The following is a 17721-nucleotide window of genomic DNA, read 5'->3' as shown; positions in this document are numbered from 1 at the left end:
TTATATAACACAAATAATGTGTTATACTAAAGTGTAGTATAACACAAAAAATGTGTTATACTAAAGTGTAGTAGAACACAAATTTATAAGTATTGAAATGTGTTATATAATCGACTATAAATAATATAAGCAAACACTTATCTATTTATTAAAATAACACAAAAAGTGTGTTATCGTTGACAGTATAATAACACATCTGTATAACAATGATAAAGTGTTATGTAAAGTACCCTGACCTACGATAACATAGTTGTTCTTAACACATCAAAAAGTGTTATGGTATGTTTTGATAACACATTTTTGGTGTTATTAAAAGCATTTTTTCTTGTAGTGTAGGTTACAAACACTTATTTCAAAATAGTGAGTGGGAAAGGGTTGATAACTCAACATAACCCGTGGTCTCCATTATTAATGTAACACCGTGAGATATGAATAGCGCCTTGCGACGAATTTGTTTTCGTCCCCCTAAGGAAGGTGTCTAGACATGTCAATTCCAAGGTTATATTTCTTACAAAGATAGGAACTAATTATGTATTTTAGGTTTGACCGACCCTAAGGCGACATGTCCTAAGTTAAGTCATGAACTCCAAAATAATGGGTTACACTCACAAAGTTATGATTAAGCTTTTGCAGTGGATAATCATAACTTGACCAAACTGAGCGGTACTTTAATGTTTAAAAGAGAAAATAATGAGTTATTTTAAGTTTTAAACAATAAAGATAAGAACGTCTTATAAATTCTCTAAGATTAATTTGACCGACCCTAAGGTGGCACTTTAATTGATAGAAAGTTTTATCGTGGAAATTAAACTTTATTTTATGTGTTTTAATTATGCTCATGCATCACGTTTAATTTCTGAAACTTTGATATTTTCTTTTTAAAAATAATAATAATATTTGTATTTTTTTTATTCAGAATATGTTTGTCTCTGGTAATCCAACCACTGCATTAATCGCACAAGAAAAATTAACTGTTGATAACTTCATAAAATAGAAATCAAATATGAATCTGCTATTGGTTAGCGAAAACCACAAGTTTTTCCTAAATGAGGAATGTCCTGAAGAACCTAGCGCCATTGCCCCAAAACATGTTCGGGACAAATTTTATGCATGGATTCAATCCAATAACAAAGCTAAGTGCTATATGCTTGTAAGCATGAGTGATGTCTTACGAATAAAGCATGAATCCATGGAAACTGCTTTTGAGATACTAGAATCTCTTAAGAAAATGTTTGGAAGCCCATCTGATGAAAGTCGTCATGAGGCTACTAGAACCTACATGAATGCTAAGATGAAGAAAGGTCAATCTGTGCGTGAGCATGTCATGAACATGATCAGTGTACTCCATGAAGATGAGACGCATGGAGCAGTCATGGATGAAAAGACACAAGTAAGCATTATACTTGAGTCTTTAACTCCTGGTTTTTCAACAGTCACAAAAAATTATGTCATGAATAAATTAGAATTTAACATGACACAATTGCCGAATGAATTACAAACTTTGGAGTATTAAAACAAGACAATCTCAAGTCAGGTTGGAAAATGTTGCTGAATCAAAGCCATCTTCTTCTAAGAAGAAAAGGAAAAGCAATAACAATGACTGCAAACCTAAATAGGACAATCTGAAAAAGGCAAAGAGGTTATCCAAGGCACCTGAGAACAAAAAGAACAATGACCCCAAACAAAAGGCACCCAAAGGAAAGTGTTTCCATTGTAATGTCGATGGTCATTAGAAGAGAAACTATCTAAAGTATCTCAACTGAAAGAGAAAAAGAAAGATAAATGAGATTTACTTGTACTCGAAGCTTGTATGGTGGAACATGATAAATTATCATGGATAGTAGATTCTGGTTCCACTAACCATGTTTGTTCTTGTTTGCAGATGCTTGAGTTCGCAAAGCAGTTGGAGGAAGGAGAGATGACTATGAGAGTGGGAAGTGGAGCACTTGTTTTAGCTAAAGCACGTGGAACAATCCGTTTAAATTTTAAGAACAATTTTCTAGTTTTGAATAATGTTATCTTTATTCCAGAAATTACTGGAAACATTATTTCTTTATCTTTGTTACATGAACAAAATTTTGGCATTTCTTTTAATAATAATGTGATTTTTATTTCAAGAAATGGGAACAATATTTGTCATGCAAAACAAAAGGACGAAGTGTACATGCTTAATCCAATTGAAATACTCAGTAATTCTGAATTATTCAAAGTAGCTAAACCACAAAGTAACAAAAGACAAAAGGTTTCTAAAGAAAATGACACGTATCTTTGGCACATAAGATTAGGTCATATTAGTCTAGATAGGATAAACTAGTAAACTAAAGATGGACCTTTGATGGAACTAATAGTTGGAACCCTACCATTTTATGAATCCTATTTAGAAGGGTAATTGACAAAACGACCTTTCACTTCAAAGGGAAATAGAGCCAAAGAACCACTACATCTTATACATAGTGATGTATGTGGTCCAATTAACATACAAGCTCAAGGTGCTTATGAATATTTTGTCACATTTACTGACGACTATTCTAGATACGATCATGTTTACCTAATGCTTAAGAAGTCAAAAATTTTTGATAGGTTTAAAGAATTCAAAGCCTTAGCTGAGAAGCAATTAGGTAAATCAAAAAAGACACTCCGATCTGACTGTGGTTGTGAATATTTGGATTCTGAACTCAAGGATTTCTTGCTGGAGCATGATATTCTATCCCAACTCACAGTACTTGGAAAACCACAACAAAACAGAGTTTCAGAGAGAAGAAACTAGACCTTGTTGGACATGGTCATGTAACGACCCAAAATCACTAATATGGCTTAAGGGCCTTGATTAGTGTGCCGGGAGGGCATAATTGGTTTATGTGTGGATATATTAATTTAATGCATGATTATATGATAAGCATGCTTGTATGGTTATATGAATGTAAATGTGAATATATGCTATAATTGTGAGAACCACATTATTATGTGGGTAAATTTGCAGCGTGCGACTTGAGGCGATCCTAGGGAGCTAGTTAGCGGGAAAATCACAACGGGACTTAATACTTGACTTGGGGCAAGTCAATGGGTATTTCAGGTACTGGATGGTTATATGGGTTTTCGGGTTATGGAAATAAATAATTGGAGATTTATTTGAGGTTAGGAAGCTTAGGTGGGAATATTGGGGAATTTTACCATTTTGCCCTCGGGGACGTTTCCAGTACCCCAAGCCTTAAGATTGATTTAAATGCTTAAGGATAGACTAGTAAACTTTATAAAATAGTATAACCAAAAGCTAAACCGACCCTTCTCTCTCTCTCATTTTCTCTCTCAAGGAAACTACAGAAAAACTAAGAGAATTAAGCTGGAAACTCTGTGATTTGGGCTGAAGTTTGAAAGATTAGCTCAGTTTTAGCGAAGGGATTCAACCAGGACTGAGGTAAGAATTGAATTACATTTTTTTTTTTATGAAAAGGAAATTATATTGAGAACAAACCAAACAATTACAACCACACAAGTCAACACTCAATTACAAAGCCTTATAACTGAACAACTTTTGCATAAAAGCTATATCATTATTCCTAATTTTCTTCTTAGGAAGACTAGACAACCTACTCCTCACAAAGTACTTGATCAATTGAAAAACAAAGCCAACAGAAAATGAACTAAATTCAAAGATACAATTGTTCCTATTCCGCCATATCATGTAGACAGCTGCTGCTAAAGCAGCAGCAACAAAAATCTGCTTCAGCCCCTTCAGCTTCCCAGCCATCCAAGAACACCACTCAACATACAAATTCGGCCAAATACCTCTACCCAGCCAAATTTCCAACTGAGATCTTACCTGCCGAGAGAAAGGACACTCAAAGAAAAGATGAGAGTGGGACTCTTGCTCCTCTTCACAAACCGGGCAAAGCACTGTGGGCAGATCCATATGACAAAGACTTAGCTTATCTCGTGTGAGCAGATGGCCCAAAGTAGCTTGCCAAAGAATGAATCTGTGCTTAGGCACAATCAAAGTGTTCCAGACCACATTCGCAAATTTAACTCTATCCTTGTTAAGCAACCTGTGATACAACACTTTCAAACAAAGTTTGTTATGATTGACTGCCTCATCAAGCCTATGAGCAGGGAAGTCAGCTCTTAGTTTAACCAATCTTCTCCAATACCAACTCACATCCTGAGGTGCTCTATAATTCCAGAAGTCTTGACCCTTCAGATAGATAGAATCCACCCACTTAACCCAAAGAATATCTTGCTTAGAAGACACAGCCCAAACAAACTTGGCAAGAAGCACTTTATTCCAGTTACAACTATCCTTGAAACCAAGACCACCCATGCATTTAGGCAGGCACACCTGATCCCAGGCAGTAAAATGCATTTTACTTCGCTGATTATTACTGTCTTTAACTCCCCAAAGGAAGTTCCTGCATAACCGATCCACTTCTTTAGTGACACTCTTAGGGAGAATGAAAATTCTCATCCAAAAAGATCTTATACTCAGAAGCACAGAGTTAATTAATTGTGGCCTCCCAGCAAAAGATAGGTGACGACTCGCCCAAGTATGTAATTTCAGCTGGATCATTTTGATAATGATAGCACAATCTCCAGCCTTCCATCTTGTTGTTCGAAGAGGAAATCCCAAATATTTTAGGGGGAAGTTTCCTTCTGAGAATCGGAGCCTCTTAAGCATTTGTTGACTTTCTTTTTCAGCCACACCACCAAAATAGACCTGAGATTTGTCCATATTTGCAGCCAAACCAGAAGCACAACAGAACTCATTAAAACTATCCCTTATAATCTGAACCGAGCTATTGACACCCTTGCAAAATATGACCAAATCGTCTGCAAAACAGAGATTGACAATCTTAAGGTGCTTAAATTTAGGATGAAACCGGAACCCCTTATCCATGGAAGCTTGACATAATAACCGGGTACAATACTCCATTGCTAGTACAAACAACAATGGAGAAATCAGGTCCCCTTGCCTAAGACCCTTCCGACCTCTAAACTCCCCTTGAACCTTCCCATTCATTAGTATCAAATAAGTAGGATCCTTCAAGCAAGCCATAACCCATTTGATGAATTTATCCGGAAAACAGTATTCAGTGAGAATGGCCTCCAAAAAATTCCAATCAAGCATATCATAGGCTTTGCTCAAGTCAATCTTCAACACACATCTAGGGGAAATTTTTTTCCTCTTATAACCTTTAATAATATCCTGAAGAATAAGAATATTACATTTTTGGTCATTAGAATTTTGTGATTTTGGTTGAGTTCTAAGAGATTTTTGGGTTTTGAAATTGAAGACTGAATTGAAGCTAGGAACTCGGGAGTTAGCTTAGAAATTGCTTAGAGAATTGGTTCTGCAGTGAAGGTAAGCTCGAATCTATAATTTAATGTTTGAATTCTGATGTTTTCTTGGCTGGTTTTAATGTTCTTGAGCTTTTGGGTTTCAGAGATTAAAGTTGGATTTTGATGAGTTTCTAGGCTAGATTTTTGCTGGATTATGTTGCTGGAATCATGTTATAAGATTTGTGATAACTAAGTTATGGAATTAGGATGGATTTGGGTGGTTTGAATGTAATAAATGGTGAATTTTCTGGGTTCGAGGGGTTGGGCCGCATCTCTGTTCTAGAGTGTCGCAGCCCTATGGAGCAAGGAAGAGCCAGGAAGGCTCTGAGGTGAGGGAGCGCCGCGGCGCCACAGGGGTAGGGCCGTGGCGCGTGTCTGTGTTCAGGGAGGCTTAGGCTCTGTTTCAGGGGGTGGGCCTTGGCATAGGTCTCAAGGGCCGCAGCCCTTAAGGGTATTTTTGGCCTTTTGGATGTTTTAAGCGCAGGAACCTAACCTAGGGTGCTCGGGATCAATTCCACCACTGTGTTTGGTGGAATTCGATGTCCCGGAAGCTAGAACTTCATCCACAAATATTAATATGAATATTGATGGAATCCCATATCTTGGTTGTGACTAGGTAAAAGCTAGGTCTCGGGAAATGGATCGTGCTCAAAGGGCATCTCTCATAATCAAAGCGTTTGGAAATTAAAGGTAAGAAAACTGCACCTGGTTGTGAATTTATAATGGAACTAAGGGTTCCCTGTCTTGTATGCTTTATAAAGGGTGGTATAATGCCATGTGAATAGTAGACAAATGGCCTATGAGTGCCAGACTTTACATTGGCGCACAGGGCGAGGCTCAGCCACTGGTAGCTGAGGACAACTTATTATTCACTATGCTCGGTTTAAGCAAACTGGAGCCAGTGGGATTAAACAGAGGGTGCGACCTAAGGGAGTCAACCCTAATTATCATTTGATTTGATGAATTTGTTATGATAAATAATTGAGTGTTGGTTTGTTGATTCTCTGGTTATGTCTATGGACTATGTGATCAATATGGTATGTTAAGTATATGAACATGATTTAAGAATTATTCAGTTGTTGTTATTGTTTGTACTATAATGTTATGTTTTCTTGCTGGGCCTTGGCTTACGGGTGCTACGTGGTGCAGGTAAAGGCAAGGGAAAACTTGATCAGCCCTGAATCGGAGAGCTCTGAGAGCAGAATGTACATGATCAGCTGCACGACCACCACGGTTGAGGGGAGATAAGAATAGGAGAACCATAAACGTTGGTTTTGCCCTTACAGTGGCTAGTGGTTGTTTTGTATTCTGGAAATTTTGTAAACTGATTTTCAAACACTGTTTGTTTTGGGATCCCTTGTGTAAAATGTTTACTTATATGAAAGATATATTTTATGACCAAAACCTTTTAACCCTAGTTCATTAAAGAAGCCAGTGACACGTTTTAAACTAAACGACTTGGTTAGCAAGTCCCGCATTTATATAAATACACAGTGTAACGGTCTTGGCTTCCCAGGGCGTTACAACTTGGTATCAAGGCATCCTAGGTTTTAGGGTTCCTAGAGACCGGCTGGACATGTACATTTGCTGCTGGAGACAAGCTCGATTCAGGGTTTGGTAATGTGAATATGTGCTTATATGCTTGTATGCTTGGAAAGAATTATGATTGTTGTTATCTGTTGGATAATAGGAAGCATGAGATACTGATAAGGCCTTGCCCTAGATTGTTGCGTGATAATATTGAGGCATGCTTATTAGCATTGCTGTGTACATAAATGAATATCTGAATGATTAACTGCATATTGTGTATGGATGATGTTTATATTTTAACAGCTGTGTGGTGATGTTGGGGCATGCTTATTAGCAATGTCGGTGCATGTGGACAAATGTCTATATTTTGATTATTTGTGATTGATTATGTTCCATTGGTGGATTTTGGAGAAGCTTTTACACTGTAATCATGGTCTGATTGTCGAGTCATTGATTGTAGATTTACATGGATAGCTATGCGTCCAAGAAATTCTACACGGCTAGCCGGCTCTAGGTCTGGAACTGGAGGTGATGACCAGGGCCAGATTTCTCCGCCAGTCCCTGAGAACTGGCAGTGGATTATGGCAGAGATGCAATGGAAATTATAGAGCCAAGATGATTAGATTCATCTTCTACGGGAGCAGGCTCCAGCAGGGAGTGTTGCACCCATTGTGCCACCTGTAGTGGCAGTAGTTATTCAGCCAGCTGAGGTTGGGAATAGATGGGAGACATTGTATGAGCGGTTTCAAAAACAGCATCCCCCAACTTTTGAGGGAGGACCTGACCCACTAAAGGCCGAGTAGTGGATGACTATGATTACTACTATCCTGGACTTCATGAGGATATAGGGATATGACAAAGTGGCCTATGCCACATATATGTTGAGAGAGGATGCCCGCATCTGGTGGGAAGTGGCATCACAGACCAAGGACATCACTGCTTTGAGTTAGGATGGATTCAAGGATATGTTCAGCCAGAAATACTACAATGTTGCCATCATGGCAGCAAAAGTTAATTAGTTTGTGGGGATGGTACAGGGAAACATGACAATTACTTAGTATGCCCTAAAATTTGATAGACTTGCAAAATTTGCACCAGATCTTGTGCCAACAGATGCAGCTAGGAAAGATAGGTTTATTCGAGGGCTTAATGCTATGATAGCTCGGGATATTAGGATCACAACGGTACCTGGGGGAACAACTTATGCCTAGGCCGTTGAGAAGGCTCTTACCGCTGAGGAAGCGGAGAATAAGATTTGGAAGGAAAGTGCAGCGACGTGCGAGGTCGCAGAGTGGTGCCTCCTTACTCTGGGTCAGGTAGGAGCGGAGGCCCCAGTGATGTGAAGAGGAAGACTCCTGACACTTTGACCGTTGCTGGTCCTGACAAGAGGGGTCGGGGTAGTCAGGGTGGCTGTCAAGGTGGTGGTGAGGCGTGGAGGTGTTATCCGGAGAGCCCGAGGTGCAGAAGACGCCATCAAGGCGAGTGTCAGCCCAAGGCCTGCTGTGTGTGTGGAACAGTGGGGCACGTCAAGAAGGATTGCCCAACAGTGAAGAAAGGGGAAGCAGGAAATGTGGACAGCTTGACTCCAGCTTGAGTGTTCACTTTGACACAGGCAGAGGCCGAGGCTAGTCCCTCGGAGGTGACAGGTCAGTTTTCTAGTGCTGGCTTTCCTTTTACTTTATTGATTGACTCTGGTGCTACACATTCATTTGTTTCTAGTAAAGTGATCGATAGACTATGTAGACCTAGTGAGTATCGGACTGCGGGGTTTGGGACTTTATTGCCTACTGGGGAACTGGTAGTTTTAGGACGTGGATCAGGGCACTGCCAGTGATTGTTGATAGTAGGGAGCTTTCAGTTGACTTGATCGAGTTAGATATGGAGGATTTTGATATGATCTTAGGGATGGATTGGCTGGTTAGGTATGGGGCTACTATTGACTACAGGAAGAAGATGGTGACTTTTGAGCCTGAGGGCAAGGATCCTTTTGTCTTCGTGGGTGCTGTATGTGGACCCCGCATACCCATGATATTAGCATTGAGAGCCAAAGACTTGTTACATGGTTGATGTATAGGTTTCTTGCTAGTGTGGTGGACACAACAAAGGTTTTGCCAGTGGGCCTGGGAGACACCAAGGTGGTTTGTGACTTTTTAGAAGTGTTTCCTGAGGAGCTACCAGGATTGCCACCATGGCAGGGAGATTCAGTTTGTTATTGAGTTAGCACCAGGGAGAGAACTAGTATCAAGGGCACCATATAGGATGGCACAAGCAGAGTTGAAGGAACTGAAGATACAGCTACAGGAACTTCTGAATTTAGGATTCATCAGGCCTAGCTACTCTCCATGGGGCGCTCCATTTTTGTTTGTTAAGAAGAAGGACAGAACTATGAGAATGTGTATAGACTACAGATAGTTGAACAACTTAACCATCAAGAACAAGTACCCTCTACCAAGGATCGATGACTTGTTCGATCAGCTGCAGGGAAAGACGGTGTTCTCAAAGATTGATCTTCAATCTGGTTATCACTAGCTGAGGATCAAGGATGAGGACATACCGAAGACGACCTTCTGAACGTGGTATGGGCACTATGAGTTCTTGTTCATGTCTTTTGGTTTGACCAATGCCCCGTCAGCTTTCATGGATCTAATGAACAGGATGTTCAAGGACTTCTTGGATCAGTTCGTCATTGTCTTCATCGATGACATCTTAGTGTATTCTAGTTCAGAGGCAGAGCACGAGCGACACCTTCGACAGGTCTTACAGAGGTTAAGGGAGCATTGGTTATATGCCAAGTTTAAGAAGTGTGAGTTCTGGTTGTCAAAGGTGACCTTTCTTGGGCATATTGTTGGCACAAAAGGGATTAAGGTGGATCCGTCCAATGTGGAGGCAGTGAGAGATTGGCCGAGGCCAAGGAACGCCTCGGAGGTGCGGAGTTTCCTCGGGTTAGCAGGTTATTATAGGCGGTTTGTAGAAGGATTCTCGAAGATTTCTTCACCGATGACAGAGTTGACACGAAAGAATCAGAAGTTTGTTTGGTCGGAGAAGTGTCAGCACAGTTTCCAGGAATTGAAGCAACAACTTATTACTGGACCTAGGTTGAGTCTTCCTTTAGAAAAAGGAAAGTTTGTGGTATACTATGATTCATCAAGGATGGGTTTACGTTGTGTGTTGATGCAGAATGAGAAATTTATATCTTATGTATCGTGGCAGCTGAAGGAGTATGAAAAGCAGTATCCTACCCATGATCTGGAACTGGCGACAGTGGTATTCACACTGAATGTGTGGTGAAATCACCTGTATGGAGAGAAGTGCGAGATATATAATAACCATAAGAGTTTAAAGTATTTCTTCACCTAGAAGGATCTGAACATGAGGCAGAGGCATTGGTTGGAGTTGGTTAAGGATTATGATTGTGACATTCTTTACCAACCAGGGAAAGCCAATGTGGTGGTGGATGCACTGAGCTGGAGGAGCTCGGGGCAGTTATTTAGTTCTGTTAAGATCTCCAGGGAGTTAGCAGATGAGATGACCAGGGGAAGGATAGAACTGGTGGTGGGCCGGTTGGCCAGTGTTACTTTTTAGTCCACCCTGCTAGAGCGGATCAAGGAGGGTCAATTGCTAGATGTGTAGTTATAGGAGGTTATACATCATGCTTTAGCAGGGATAACTAAGGATTATTCTTTTTCTAAGACTGGTATGCTTCGATATCAGGGACAGATTTGTGTTTCGGCTGATGAAGGGATTAGACGAGAGATAATAGATGAGTCTCACACTACGCCATACTCGCTTCATTCTGGTACCACGAAGATGTATCAGGATCTACGGACATTATATTGGTGGCCCGGGATGAAGAAGGATGTGGTGGAATATATGGCCAGATGTTTGACATGTCAATAGGTAAGGGTTAAGCATTAGCGACCAGCAGGATTGCTTCAGCCTTTGGGTATTCCAGAGTGGAAGTGGGAGGACATTACCAATGAATTTGTGGGAGGTCTACCGAGGACAGTGGTACTTTATGACTAGGTATGGGTGACAGTGGACAGATACACCAAGTCAGCTCATTTTCTACCAGTGAAGTCGACCTACATAGTGGAAAAGTATGTGAAATTGTATGTGAGGGAGATAGTTTGTCTCCATGGGGTTCCTAAGTCTATTGTATCTAATCGAGACCCTATCTTTACCTCCAAGTTCTGGGAAGCTCTGCAGAAAGCCATGGGGACTCAGTTGAAGTTTAGCACAACTTTTCATCCTCAGACTGATGGAAAATTTGAGAGGACGATTCAGGTATTGGAGGATATGCTTAGGGTGTGTGTGATTGACTTCGAGGGATCTTGGAGTAAGTATCTTCCGCTGATTGAATTTTTGTATAACAACAGTTATCAGTCAACGATTGGACTGGCTCCTTATGAAATGTTATATGGAAGGAAGTGTAGGTCGCCCATTCATTGGGATGAGATGGGTGAGAGAAAATATTTGGGGCCAGGCATGGTTAGGAAGACAAATGAAGCTATTGAGAAGATCTGAGCCAGAATGCTTGCTTCGCAGAGTAGACAGAAAAGCTACGTTGATCCCAAGCGTAGAGACGTGGAGTTCCAGGTTGGGGACCACTGATAAGGGTAAGGAGGTGTAACGACCCAAAATCACTAATAAGGCTTAAGGGCCTTGATTAGTGTGCCGGGAGGGCATAACTGGTTTACATGATTCCGTGATAAGCATGCTTGTATGGTTATATGAAAGTAAATGTGATTATGTGCTATAATTGTGAGAACCACATTATTATGTGGGTAAATCTGCAACATGCGACTTGAGGCGATCTTAGGGAGCCAGTTAGCGAGAAAGTCACACCGGGGCTTAATACTTTACTTGGAGCAGGTCAAGGGGTATTTCGGGTATTAGATGGTTATTTGAGTTATCAGGTTATGGAAATAAATAATCAGAGATATATTTGAGGTTAGGAAGCTTAAGTGGGAATACTGGGGAATTTTACCATTTTGCCCTCTGGGACTTTTCCGATACCCCGAGCCTCGAGATTGACTTAATTGCCTAAGAATAGACTAAGTAAAACATAGAATTCGGTGGAACATTAGGAACTGACCTTCCCTCTTTCTCCCTTTCTCTCTCAAAGAACACTACAGAAAACTTAGAAGAACTTAGCTGGGAATTCAGTGGATTGAGCTGAAGTTTTGGAGGATTAATCTAGTGTTCAGCTAAGGAGTTCAACCAGAATTAAGGATTAAATTGAAGCTTGGAACCTAGGAGTTAGCTCAAAAATCTTTTAGAGAGCTAGTTCATCAAAGAAGGTACAAGCTAGGGGCTCGGGAAATGGATCGTGCTCAAGAGGCATCTCGTGTAACCCGTACACTTGGAAACTAAAGGTAAGAAAACTGCACCCGGTTGTGGATTTATTATGGGACTAAGGTTTCCCTATTTTGTATGCTTAGTGAAGGATGGTATTATGCCATGTAAATAGTAAACAAACGGCCTAAGAGTGCCGAAGTTTTCATTAACGCACATGGCGCAGCTCGGCCACTGGTAGTTGAGGACAGCTTATTATGCATTGAGCTCGGTTTAAGCAGGCCGGAGTCAGTGGGGTAAACAGAGGGTGCGACCTAAGGTGTCGACCCTGACTATCATGTGATTTGATTGCTATTATTTATTGGTGGATTTGTCATGCTGAGTAGCTGAGAATTGATTGACTAAATCTTTGGATGTATCTTGTGCTATGTGATTATTGTGGTATGTTAAGTGTATGATTGTGCTTAAAGGGTTATTCAATTGTTATCATCGTTTGTTATATAATGTTATGTTTTCTTGTTGGGCCTTGGCTCAAGGGTGCTACGTGGTGTAGGTAAAGGCAAGGGCAAGATTGGTCAGCCCTGATTCGGAGAGCTCTGAGAGCATAATGTACATGATCACCTACTCAGCTGCCAAGTCCTAGCCTCCGGGACATCGGGTTACACCAAACCAGGTAATGGAAACAATCCCAAGCCCCTAAGGTTGAGTTCCCGTGCTCAAAACCTTCTAATGGTCCAAAATCCCCTTAAGAGCTGCGACCTTATGCCCCTATGCCGTGACCCGCCTCCAAGAAGGGCCCAACCTTCCCATCCAGCAAACACATGTCATAGCCCAGCCATATTGGCATCACAACCCAACCCCTTTGAACCCAGAAAAACCTCCATTTCAACAGCCAAATCTCATCCAATTCAACCCAAAATAATCCCAACAACACAATTAAATCAACACAATAGCTCAAATATGCTCCCAACAACAAAACCCAACAGAAAACCAGTCCCAAAACTTACTAAGCCACCAATTAAATCTTTGAACTTTAAAAGCTCAAGAACACTTAAAACCAACCATGAATACTCAGAATTTAAATGCTAAAACAATAATTCAAAGCTCACCTCAATCTCTATTTGAATCCACAAGCTAATACTGAGCTAATCTCCAAATCTAGAGCTCCAATTCTTGTGAACCTAGCCCAAAATTCCCCTTGTTCAATGGTTAGCTTGGAAGAGCTTCTTGAGAGAAAAAGAATAGAGTACTTGGAGAGGGAGAGTCGGTTTCAGGTAGAGCCTCTAAGTGTTTCCTACCTTTTTTCTTACCTAACTTTAGTCACTTAAGTTAATCCCAAGGCTCGGGGTACCAAAAACGTCCCCGATGGCAAAATGATAAATTTCTCCAATATTCCCTACTAAACACTCTAACTTCAAATATATATCCAATTATTTATTTCCATAACCCGATAACCAATTAAATATCTAATACCCAAAATACCCCTTGAATCTCCCCAAGTCGGCTATTGGGTCCCATTATGACTTTCCTGCTAACTTGCTCCCTAGGATCGCCTCGTGCCAAATAGTTCAAATAAACCCACATAATAATGTGGTCTCTCACATAAATCACATATATGCACATAAATACACATTTATGCCCGCAACGAGCCAAATTACCAAAGTCGCCCAATTAATAAGAAGCGACCCACATGAATATTTAATATCCCTAAATATGTGCATTTAATCATATTATCACATAATTCACATATTTACAACTAATATAGCAATTAAACACATAATTCCATATATTGTTATCCCGCCCCCCTGATCAAGGCCGTAAGCCTTTGTAACGCTCTTGATAACCAAGACTGTTACACTGTGTTTATAAGGTGCAAGACTTGCTAATCAATTCATTTAATTTAAAAATGTGATATTAAACCATAATCGAACTAGGGTTAAAAGATTTTGGTCATAAAAGATAAGTTTCATTTAAATAAATGTTTGATACACAGGATCCCAAAACACAAGGTCTAAAGAACAGTTTACAACATTTCAAAGGTTATACACAATCACAAGCCACTCTATGGAAAAATAGGCATTTTAGGTTCTCATGTCCTTGTACCATCCCTCGGCCGTGGCGACCGACTAGCCGACTATGTACATTTCACCCCCAGAGCTCTCCAATTCAGGGTTGATCTAGCTTACCCTTGCCTTTACCTGCACCACGTAGCATCCGTGAGCCAAGGCCCAACAAGAAAACCATAATACAAAGCATAACCAGTAACAGTAATCAAATAATTCCCAAAACATTAGCCGGATATTAAGAAGACCATAGCGTTAACATAATCAGTGATATCAATCAACAATCTATTATTTAGGTAATTAACATGCCACAATCATCAGATTAACAATAGTAAATCCATCATACAATTCCCAGGGTCGGTGCCCTTAGGCCGCAGCCTCTATTTATCCCACTAACTCTAGCTCACTTAGGCCGAGCTCAGTGATTATATAGTTACCTCAAGTACCAGTGGCCGAGCCGCATCTTTTGCGCAAATATCAATTCTGGCACTCTTAGGCCATTTATTTCATGCTCACATGGCATAACACAATCATATAACATTGTATACAAATATAGGGAACTCTAAGTCCCAACATAGCCACACAAATCGGTGCATTTTCTTACCTTTGATTATGAGGGGAGAAAGTGAACTGGTTCCGAGCATAATCCTTAGCCTCGAGCCTCGACGGCAAACCTAGTCACAAGCGCCATTGATATCCATCAACTTCCAATCAGAAATAAAATACCTAAGGAACAAAACTAGCCTCCAGGACCTCAATTTCTACTAAACTGGGTAGTAGAAATTGTCCCAAGCACCTAGGTTTGAACCCCCGAGCCCTAACAATTCTTAAAACACTTCCAAGGCCAAAATTCCCAAGCGGGTCTCGACTTGGCTCAACAAGTCGCGACTTACCCCAAGTTAGAGAGCAAGCTCCCAAGCCAAAGGGGAGACGGGTCGCGACTTAGCCAAGCAAGTCACGACGCGCCCCCAAGGCAGAGAGCTCTCTAGGCCACACGCGCTGCGGTGCCCCTAAGTCGGGTCGAGGTGTGCCCTGTGAACCTAGAGAAAACCTGGGTTTTCTCCTCTTTCTTCCAGCCAAGAACACTCAAACTCAGCCCAGAATTCTACCTCAAACCTCCCCAATTCACTCACCAAACAAGCCACGAACTTAGGAATTAATCATCTATTTTGATCCTAAAAAATGTAGCCACAAAACTAAGATCATAACCAAATTCAACAGATATTATCCCCTCACAAGCTCCACAAAATTCAGCACTAAACTCATACTCAAGAACTCAAAATTCAACCCAAACTATTCAGCAACACATAAGTTTAAAGCAATAATCTTACCTCAAATGGAGACCCAACTTTCAGCAGAACCTTTCATTACAATCCAGCTTAATTCTCCTTCAATTACCTCAAAGTTTCCCCAACCCAAGCTTAGAATATGCTCCGACCTTGAAGCTAAGCTTCAATACCCAAAAGGAAGCAAGAGAGAGAGTGATGCGTGGGAGAGAGAGAGAAGTGAGCTAAGGGAGTATTTTATTTCCTTCTACCAATTTCCACAACTTTCTGTCTTAGCTCTAAAATAATTGAGAATATCCTTCGTTTAGGAAAGGCCCATTTTACCCTCCGAAAGTAAAACTAACCTTTAACTTAATCTAGGGGTATAATAGTCATTTGCTCCCAATTCCCATTAATTCCTCAAGTGTTCCAAATATTTACCACTTAAATCCCATCATCCAATTAATCACCTATTATTTAACCAATGTCTAATAATCTCCAATATATTTCCTAAATTCCTAAAAATACCTCGGGCTCACCCGAGCCGGGTATAAATCCCCGCCGTGAATATTTCGCCAAATCGCTCACTAGGATCATCTTAAGCCATATGCTGCATATGTATCCACATAATAATGTGGTCTCAACAATTTACCACAAACAATCACATTTATGCCCTCAATGGGCAAAAATTACAATTATGCCCCTATAAGCTAAACAGGGCCCACATGCATATTAATGCTCATAAACATGCATTTCACATATCCATGTAATCATATAATCATGCGTATCACTTATTCATGCATTTAATCATTTAAATCACACATAAACCAATTATGCCCTCCCGACACGCTAATCAAGGCCCTTAAGCCTTATTAATGATTTTGGGTCGTTACAGCCTTATTAGGAAATTTTGTGACATTACAACTATCCCCTCCTTACAGAAATTTCATCCTCGAAATTTTACCTGAATAACTCGGGAAACTAAGCTCGCATATCTGCCTCCAGCTCCTAGGTCGCTTCCTCCACCCTGTTGTTCCTCCATAATACCTTAACAAAAGGTATAGTCTTATTCCTCAGGACCTTGTCCTTCCTGTCAAGAATCTGAAATGGTTGCTCCTCATAAGAAAAGTCTGCCTCCAATTCCAAATCCTCATCACTTAATACACGAGTTCCATCTGACACATACTTTCTCAACATGGAAATATGGAATACATTATGCACGCTAGATAGTGTAGGGGGTAAAGCCAACCTATAGGCCACCTACCCAATCCTCTCCAGGATCTTGAATGGTCCCACAAACCTAGGGCTCAGCTTGCCCTTCTTTCCGAACCTCTTCACCCCTCTCAGAGGTGAAACCCTAAGGAAGACATAGTCTCCCACCTGAAACTCTACGTTCCTCTGCCTCTGGTTAGAATAGCTCTTTTGCCTACTTTGAGAAGCGAGCATCCGAGTTCTAATCTTCTCCATAGCCTCAGTGGTCCTCTAGACTACATCCGGACCTAGATATTTCCTCTCACCCATCTCATCCTAGTGAATGGGTGATCTACATTTCCTACCATATAGCATCTCATAAGGTACCACTCCGATGGTACACTGATGACTGTTGTTATAAGAAAATTCTATCAGAGGAAAATATTTACTCCAGGACCCTTCAAATTCCAACACACACGATCTTAACATGTCCTCCAATATGTGAATAGTCCTCTCAGACTAACTATCGGTCTAAGTATGATAAGTTGTGCTGAACTTCTGCTGTGTACCCATTGCCCTCTACAAACTCCCTCAAAACTTGGAAGTAAAGATAGGGTCCCTATCAAACACGATAGATCTCGGTGTCCCATGAAGGAAAACTATCTCTCTTACATAGAGATCTGCATACTGGTCAATTGTGTAATCCGTCCTCACTAGTAGAAAATGAGCTGACTTCGTGTATCGATCCACAATGACCCAAATAGAATCATGCTGGCCCATTGTCCTGGGCAAGCCTACCACGAAATCCATCGTGATATCTTCCAACTTCCACTCTGGGATATCTAGAGGCTATAACAGTCCTGCAGGCCTTTGATGCTCAGCCTTGACCTGCTGGCAGGTCAGGCACCTCGCTACATACTCTGTCACATCCCTCTTCATCCCAGGCCACCAATATAAAATTCTCAAGTCCTGGTACATCTTCGTGGTGCCTGGATGAAGAGAATATGGGGTGGTGTGAGATTCATCCAGAATCTCTCGTTTGATCT

Source organism: Humulus lupulus, chromosome 5 (assembly GCF_963169125.1).
Source record: "Humulus lupulus chromosome 5, drHumLupu1.1, whole genome shotgun sequence".
In the NCBI taxonomy this organism is placed as follows: domain Eukaryota; kingdom Viridiplantae; phylum Streptophyta; class Magnoliopsida; order Rosales; family Cannabaceae; genus Humulus; species Humulus lupulus.
The sequence above is the reverse complement of the archived record's forward strand: the minus strand, read 5'-3'. Positions refer to the sequence as shown.